This window comes from Nannospalax galili, unplaced genomic scaffold (genome assembly GCF_000622305.1).
Source record: "Nannospalax galili isolate Female #2095 unplaced genomic scaffold, S.galili_v1.0 scaffold125, whole genome shotgun sequence".
Classification (NCBI taxonomy): domain Eukaryota; kingdom Metazoa; phylum Chordata; class Mammalia; order Rodentia; family Spalacidae; genus Nannospalax; species Nannospalax galili.
This window is the reverse complement of record NW_008354705.1, coordinates 692,008-699,700: the sequence shown is the minus strand read 5'-3', so window position 1 is coordinate 699,700 and position 7,693 is coordinate 692,008. Positions and strand designations below refer to the sequence as shown.

The following is a 7,693-nucleotide window of genomic DNA, read 5'->3' as shown; positions in this document are numbered from 1 at the left end:
GCATACACTGACATCTGTATTTAAACTTAGAACCAATTCAGGTATTCAAAGGAATTGTACTACTTTCTCTCTCTCTCTCTCTCTCTCTCTCTCTCTCTCTCTCTCTCTCTGTGTGTGTGTGGGGGTGTATGTCTGTCTTTTTTTTTTTATTGATGTACACTCACATCTGTATGTATACTTAGAGCGAATTCAGGTATTTAAAGAGAGTGTGCTATTTTCACTCTCTCTCTCTCTCTCTCTCTCTCTCTCTCTCTCTCTCTCTGTGTGTGTGTGGGGGAGTATGTATGTCTTAGTTTGGGTGTGTGCATGTGTTGGATGGAGTTCAGAGTTCTGTTTCTTTCTACCTTATTTCTCTGAGACAGTGCCTCACTGAACCTGGAGCTCATTGATTTGGCTAAGCTAGGGGCCAATGAGCATGGCGGATGACTATGTTTCTGCCTTCTCCCAGCTTGGGGATTATAGATGTTCAATGTGGCTTTCTACTTGGTTCTGGGGATCAGAACCAAAGTTCCCATACTTGTGTGTGGCATGCATTGAACCATCTCCCTAGCCTCTGCACTAAGTTCTGATCCTACCCCCAAGCCTCAAGAATTCATCTCTGACTTATTTCTTCTTTAAATATTTTATTATTTTTATTTTATGTATATGAGTGTATTGCCTGCGTGTAAGTGCACCTGTGTTGTGCATTGCCCTCAGAGGTCAGAAGAGGGCATCAGATCCCTTGGGACTGGAATTACAGATGGTTGTTAGCTACCATGTGGGTGCTAGGAATAGAACCCAGGTCCTCTGCAAGAGCAGCCAGTACTCTTAACCTCTGAGCCACCTCTCCAGCCCCTTATCTCTTTGTTTTGTGTGCTATTTTTGCTGATACTTTCTCAAGATTGTGTTCTTCTTTTCTTCACCATCTCTAACCTTGGTAAATAGAGTGTTTTCAGCAGTAATCTCTTCATTTGCTGTATTCAGACTTCCAGTGGTGACTCTCACTATGCTTTCTCACCTGAGTCTTCAAGGCCTCCAAGTCACTTGTCTTCATGCCATTTATAGACTTTGAGGCTGTACACTATAGAATATTGACTAACTAGGTTCTTGAATTGGGGCTATATCACTATTTAAATATGATTTAATTTTCAAAAAGGAGATAGAGTTACATAATACAAACAACTAGGCATTTAGGAGTGAAAAGTTTCCTTTTCACCTGTTCTCCCAACTACTGAATTACCATTCTTCTAGGGACTGTGTTTTCTCCTGAGACAGGTTCTTACACTGTAGCCCAGGCTGGTCTCTAGATTGTGACAATCCTGCCTCAGCTTCCCAAGTGCTGGGATTACAGCGAACACCAATGCCCAACTTTTCCAGAATTTTAAAATACATTTCAAAGCTGGTGTAGATATGAATTCAGTTTTCTTTTGTCATACCAGTGGGTGTGTTTACATACCATTCTGTCCTTTTCACCTAATAGTAGATATTGGAATCAGTTCTGTACCAGTGGGAAAAGCCTTAGACATGTTCCACTTAATAATGTGTGTTAGAAATCTCTTCCATATCTCTGTGTTGAGTACATTATTATTTATTTAGCCAGTTCCATACTGATGGACATCTTGGAACATTTCAGTCTGCTGTTAAAAGTAATATTACATTAAACTCTTATGCTGTAAAGATGACTTCATACTTGTGTAAGTATATTTGTAGTATATTTGTAGGGTAAATTCCTAGAAGTGGGATTCCTGGGCCAAATAGAAAATATAACAGTTTGATAAATAATGCTAAATTGCCCTCCATAGAGGTTGTAAAGTTTATACCTCACCAGAAATATAGGCAAATGCATAATTACTCATAGTCTTGCTAAGAAAGTACATTATTTAACCTTTGGATTTTTTTCAGGCTGGTAAGTGAAAACTGTTAGTGTGGTTTTAATTTCTGTTTCTCTTATGAGTAAGTGTGAATATCTTTTCATATATTTAAGCGCCATTTCTCTTTCCTCTTTCATGAAATCTCTCCTTTGCATGTTTTAGAGGTGCAGGGGCTTAGACATCACTACAGTTGCTGTTTTAACATGGAGCTTTGCCCTGAGGAATATGAGTTGCACGGTTTTCCTCTAGTTTTTCCTTTGTCTTTCAACATTACTTATGCTCTTACTGTTATGTACTTTTAAAACATACATAGTTGGATTTGTCAGTCTTTTATGGTGTCTGGCTTTCATCAGTTAGAAAAACCTACTCTACTCCAAGTTTATGAGGGGATTCTTTCATCTTGGCTTTTATATATTTGTCATTTATATTTTAGATTTAAATATTTGATCCATTTGTCTTCGTGTATAGTGTGGAATAGATCCAACTTAGTGTTTTTTTCCAAGTGGCTATTCAGTTGCTTCAGCACCGTTTGTCAATAGTCTGCCTCTATACTGTTTGTTGCTTATTGAAACAAGACTGATTCATCCACTTGTTTTTTTTCACAGCTTCTTTGCTGTGACTAAATATGAATACAGTCCCGCTTTTCCTCCCATAGAACACCTTCTGCAGATGTCTTTCACCATGTTTCCTCTGTCTTCCTCTGCAGCTCCAGCATCCTGGCAGTCAGTTGATGAATGGATACAGGCTTCCCAGAAAGCTTTCCAGTTTTCATGGAGCAGTAATTGGTTAGAAAGGAATCTCTAAGTATAAGGTTATTTTTTTCCCTTGCTATGTAGACCAGGCTGGCCTCTTATCTCACAGAGATCCACTTGGCTGTGCCTCCTGAGCATTGAGATTCAAGGTGTGGGTCACCACTCCTGATATAGTAAGTATAAGATGTTCAAACCAGAGGTGCCCCCTGGCTCTCTGATTACTGCTAACCAGTACTCTAGAAGCTGCATTGTGCTCCCTGCATCCTTCTTTCCTGAGGCTGCCCAGGGTGGAATGTTTCTCTTTGTGCTCATTTTCCTCATCAGCCATGGGATATCACCTCCTGTGGTTTTCAGTGGAACCAAAATGAGCCATAATGCAGCCCTGTCAAGCTTGTTCTGTAGTGGCCAGCTCTAGAACTGTTTCTTCTCACTGATCTGGGAATATGATTGCAAATGGATGGAATGAAGTCTCTCACTTGAATCAGAAGCAGATTAAGTTTTGTCACCTATAGAACTGTAGCCCAGGTTTGTCGTACAAGGAGAGAGTGCCAGGCCAGTAGCTAGAACTGAATTTACTCCATTCCTGACTTGTTTCAGTGCTCTTGGATAAAAGACTCTCTTCTACTTTGAACCACTGCCGCAGGCATCTTTCCCTTCCAAACCCGCCCAGGCCACCTTGCCTGTTCTTTATTTTTGAACCTTACTTTTTGATCCCGTTTGTTATCTCAGCCTTCAGAGTTCCCTCTGATGCTGGTGGTATATTCTGCCCAGTACCAGTCTGACTTAGAAGTTATTTTTGTTAAATTTTGGTCAAATACACTTTAGTTGAAAGCAAACTGACGAACTGGAAAACTTGGTTAAAACAATGATTTGATAAAAAACGTGTATCTTAAGTTATTAGGTTTTGAGAAGTATTAGTGCATTATGGGAGTGATCAAAGACTTTTGACTCATTTCCTAGGCATTTTTCTAATTTTTATTTTAACTTTTAGCTATAACAGAATGTTGTTGCTTGTGGTATCAAAAAGTTAAAGGTGCTCAGCAGTTGGACAAGAGTGATCTTAACTAAAAGGCAGGAGAGGCTAGTTAGAATGATCAAAGCATCTAACGGTAAGATAAAAACATGTTTGCTGAGTTCTTTTCTTTTTCCTTCATTAAAAAGGTCATGCTTGTACAGTACAGGACACTCAGAAAATACAGATAAGGAACAGGACACAAGAAAACTACAAATCAGCTCACCAAGAATAATGATGATTATTCTTCTCTGTCATTAAATGCATTTTATACATCATCTCTGCATTTCAGCATTCTCCAAATATTATGTAGTCACCTTTTCCCAAGATTAAGTTTGGTTCCTTTTGCCTTTGGTTCCCACTTTTAGTTAGGTTTTAGTAGTTTGCTGTTCTCTTCCCTTCTGTCCTTCAATTTTGCTTTAGCAGGCATCCAACCTGGACCCTCAAGATAGACCTGCTTGCTGGAAGTGGAACCATTTGCAAATAAAGCCATTCTGCCAAGCCTTTCCATAGAGCTTCCAAAGGGGGCCAGTTTGAGAATTCCTGTGGAACTCTCATTATGTATAAAATATTTTTGAAGTTCCTTCTTGATGTATGTTATGTGTCCATAATTTAAATGAGAGAGTAAACACAAGGGAAGGGGGTCTGCATTCCAGTGAATGAGGCTTGCTACAGAGAAGTCCATGTATAATGGAGGGAAGTTACTACTCTTAGAGAAAGAGTCTTGCTGTGCAGTCTAGGCTGGTCTTCAACTTGAGACATCCTGTGTCAGTCTTTCAAATGCAGATGATAGGTCTGTACCACTGCACCTATTGTGAAAGAAAAGCAGAGATTTTTTTTTCTGAAACAAGGTTGTCAAATTTATGTTATGTGTTGTGCCTAAGCTTCAGTATGTAGTATGTATAGTTATCAGTAATGCTTGTTTCTTATAGGATTCAAACTCCTCTTTGAATCATTCTCAAAATGGGGCTCTAGTAGCTTTGGAGTTGCTGTGGGAGACAAACCTATTTGCCGTTCTTGGGTCTATTATATTGTTTCTTAAAAGCAGATTGATCAAGAAAGTCACAGTAAAATGTCTTAGATATGATAAACGTTTATGATGGTAAATATGGGATGTGAGCAAATTAGTAATCTGAGTTTCAGGCAAAGCAAAGGCCTCCTCATTAAGATAATAGAAGTAGAGTAATAAAATTATGGACTTGTTAGGGAGTAAAGACGATGTCACAGGAATACTCATCACTGTAAGTTACCCACCGTATGTATGATTGACACCCAACATTCACTCTGTTCCAGATGATTAGTCTAAACTAGCATAGGTAAGCCTATTTCCTTTGCCAGTGAAGGGTCAGGTATGACCTGAAAATTATTCTGGATAATAAAATGTGAAAGAAAGTGAGTGGGGATGTTGGTGAATGTGGGTCTCTCCCTCCCCTCAAGGGCCGTTGGCCACCCATCCATGAGGACAGAGGGAGCAGAAGCAACGAATGGGTTCAGGACGGCCAGTGAGCACTACAGAAAAGAATTTTCCAGGAAGTCAGATTCAGTGATACAGCTCCATTTATTCAGTGGGGGTCAGGGAAAATATAGTGTGGAGGCAGCAGCCAAAGCTTCAGCTGATAGGTGCTCATAGTACACTTTATTTACATGTGGTAGGGGGAACCTATCATCTGACTATATGGCAATGCCTAATTATCATGTAGAAAAAAACTGGGGACAGTTTTATTGCAGGTAACTATGCCAAAGGTCATGTTCCAAATAAGGTCAGGCGTCTGTGCTTGGTGGCACTTTCCAGGTAAGTCAGAGAGCAGGAGGTCCCCGCTGAGAAAAGGAATCCTTCCATATAGCGCCGAGCCCCTTAGAGCTATCCGGACATGGAGGACTACAGCCTTAGCATCAGGGTCCCCCAATGGGTGAAGACTTTTAGGAAAGGTTCCTTGACCTTAAAAGAGGGAGAAGACAGAGGCAGTATCTTCTCTTAATTCTGATTTCTCTGAGTATGGTGACTCAAACTATTCTAGCCATCTTGGGTCACTAAGAAGCTGCTTTGAGATAGAATTAGTCTGAAAGATGTCTGAACAGAGAGAAGGCAGAAACCTGAGGTTGACCTTGTGGAACTGCTGATTGCATTGTGCCTCTGAACTTCCAGTTCTGTAAGATAACACAGTTCCTTGTTGTGTAAGCCAGCATGATCAGGGACCTTGCAGCTTGTAGCCAAAGCATCCTGAGTTTCAAGCAGATCCAGGTCATGTGCTTTTGATTTTATTGTGATAGGTTTCTTATCAGAGTTCTTCCCTCTGTCTTCTGACTTCATAACTTGGATGCAGATTCTAACTGGCCATTTCTTGCCATTGTCTTTTCTCAGGGATCATGTTGCAGAACAAATTCTTCACAGAAACCGGCAGGAAACCAATCAATAACCATCTCCATGGCAGCCTTTGGGGTTGAGTATCTTGTGCTTTGACCTTGGGTCTTAGGGCTTGGATACTTGATGACTTATGCCTGGCTTCAAGATTGTTTGATAGCTTTGTTTCCTTCTCTTCCTTCACCCCCTTTTTCTCATCCATTCCTTCCTCACTTAGGGGCTGGGTGATAAATGTAGTATACAATGTTTCCTAGGAATGTAAGGAAGGATTCTAATAAACACTGTCAGCTATTTGTTGTAGATCAGTGTGGTAACTGCAAGGAAAAGCGGCTTGCCATTTGGTCAGTTTCTCACCTAGCCACGTTCACTCAAAGCACAGAGTAAGTGGACCCAGACATGGGCTGGGGGTCTTCACTGTGGCTTACCATTTGCTACCTGAAATCTTAGGGACAAATCCCATAAGGCATTGTGTTTCTTTTTTTTAAATTTTATATTATGTGTATGAGTGCATTGCCTGCATGTAGGTAGGTGCACCTGTGTCGTGCAGTGCCTACGGAGGTCAGAACAGGGTGTTGGATCCCCTGGAACTGGAGTCACAGATGGTTGTTAGCTACCATATGGGTGCTGGGAATTGAACCCAGGTACTCTGCAAGAGAAACCAGTGCTCTTAACTGCTGAGCTATCTCTCCAGGCCTGGCATTGTGTTTCTTTAAAATGTGTTACTAATATCTGTCTAATTTTTTTTAAGTTATTGTTACTTAAATGAAATACTATTATGAGCCTAGTAAATGAAAGAAAAAAAAAACTTAAAAGAAAAAGCTAGTAAAGCTCGTTAGGTTTTATGATTATTTTCCAGTGAACTAATGTTAGGGTCTTTAGAATGAACTCTGTGTAGCTTGTTAGTCTGTTTGAAGAGAGGAGGTGGGGCATGATGTGGGACAATAATAAAAGTAGTAATTAAGAATTGTATTTATTGATCACCTACATCCTGAAGAAGAAGAGGAGAAGGAGGGAGGAGGAGGGGGAGCAGGGGGAAGAAGAAGAGGGGGAGGAGGAAGAGGAGCAGGAGGAGGAGGAGCAAGAGGAGCAGGAGGAGGAGGAAAAAGAGGAAGAAGAGGAGGAGGAGAGAGAAGGAAGAACAGGAGGAGGAGGAAGAGGAGGAGGAGGAAGAGGAGGAGGAGGAACAGGTGGCTCAGGGGGAGAAACAGGTGTGGGGCCAGCAATGGGAGTAGAGGAGTGTAGTAGTAAGAAGAGGAGGAGGAGGAAGAGGAGGAGGAGGAGGAGGAGAAGGAGGAGGAGGAGGAAGAGGAGGGCCATACAGTATCACAAGGGAAATAAAGGTCAGGGTGTCAGTATTGAGATTTATTTCTTGTTGGACCAGAAATTCTGGTCAGCTAAATTAGGAGAAAGTGAAATACCCCCTCTAGTGGTGAGGGGCAAGATTCGACACTTGGCTGTGGTGAGTGCCCAGTGGACAATTTCTAAGATGTCTGTTTCTGAAGAGAAATTCTGAAGATCTGGGGTTAAGATCTTAAGCTCAGGATTTCGTTATTAGGAGAGCTAACCCATTTCTTAGAATAAAGGCTCATTAAACAAATGTAGAGGCTACAGTTGTCAGAAGAGGCTCAGGGTTTACTTTTCTGAAGGCTGTGTAGTGATCATGAGATTGGAAGACTGATATTGCTAAGCTTATTAGATTGAAGTGATTCAGTGGGTA

At 41.0% G+C, this 7,693-nt stretch overlaps 1 long non-coding RNA gene across 1 annotated transcript in view; it reads left to right on the top strand.

The window, feature by feature from the left end:
* Positions 1-5,976: 5,976 nt before the first annotated feature.
* LOC115067496 overlaps positions 5,977-7,693 on the top strand; it is a 58,361-nt gene continuing 56,644 nt past the window's right edge. The window contains exon 1 of the long non-coding RNA XR_003846906.1: positions 5,977-6,054. This is a non-coding gene — a long non-coding RNA (uncharacterized LOC115067496). The remainder of the gene's footprint in view (positions 6,055-7,693) is intronic.